Source organism: Octodon degus, unplaced genomic scaffold (genome assembly GCF_000260255.1).
Source record: "Octodon degus isolate 3935 unplaced genomic scaffold, OctDeg1.0 scaffold00012, whole genome shotgun sequence".
NCBI lineage: Eukaryota > Metazoa > Chordata > Mammalia > Rodentia > Octodontidae > Octodon > Octodon degus.
The window spans coordinates 6,808,094-6,808,961 of NW_004524588.1; positions in this window are offsets into that span (position 1 = coordinate 6,808,094).

The following is an 868-nucleotide window of genomic DNA, read 5'->3' on the forward strand; positions in this document are numbered from 1 at the left end:
TGGGTAGGGGCTGCTTTCAGGTCTTAGCAGCTTTCCTGGGCCCGCACTGTGTGACCCTCTTTCCACACAGGGTGCTTTGCTCCTCCATGGCCAGCAGAAGGCTTCTTCTCTCTGATAACATGGAGATTTATCTGTAAGGCTCACAGGAGTGACTTCCTGGCATCTTTGCCACGTGATGCAACTGAATCAAAGCAGTGACTACCTCATAATACAACTTCCACTTCTACTCAGAGGGAGTGTAGATTATACAGGACATAACCATCAGCAGGCTGGACTCTTGAGATCTCTTTTAGAATTATGCCGGCCTGGGGAGATAGCTTGGAGGTCTAAATGCCTGCCTGGAAACCACAGGACCTGGGATGGATCACCAGTACCACATCCGTGCTGGCCTCAGAACCTGGACACGCTGTGCTTGTGAATGAAACCATTGTGGTGGCACATGCCTGTAATCCCAGCTCTGGGGAGGCTGAAACAGAAGGATCACTACGAGTCCAAGCTGCATAGCAAGACCATGTACCAAGTAAATAAATAAATAACAGATTTTAAAAGTTAAAATTATGCCTACAACAAATATTAAGTAAATATTAAAGAATATCCGTGAAAATGAGTGGGATATAGTAAAAATATTACAATAAACATGCTGAGTATCTGCCATGTAGTCTCACAAAAAATTCTTATAATGAAATGACAAATAAACAGGGAGGAATTTCATTGTAAACTTTGAAACTTCATGCACTTATCCTATTTTCTTTCCCTAGATCTTTGATCTTATTCCTATTCTTTATTTCTTGCTTTTCTTTATGGTTTTGTCATATGTGTCTGTATCTCTACACAATATATGGCTTGCTTTGTAAAGGTTTCATATATA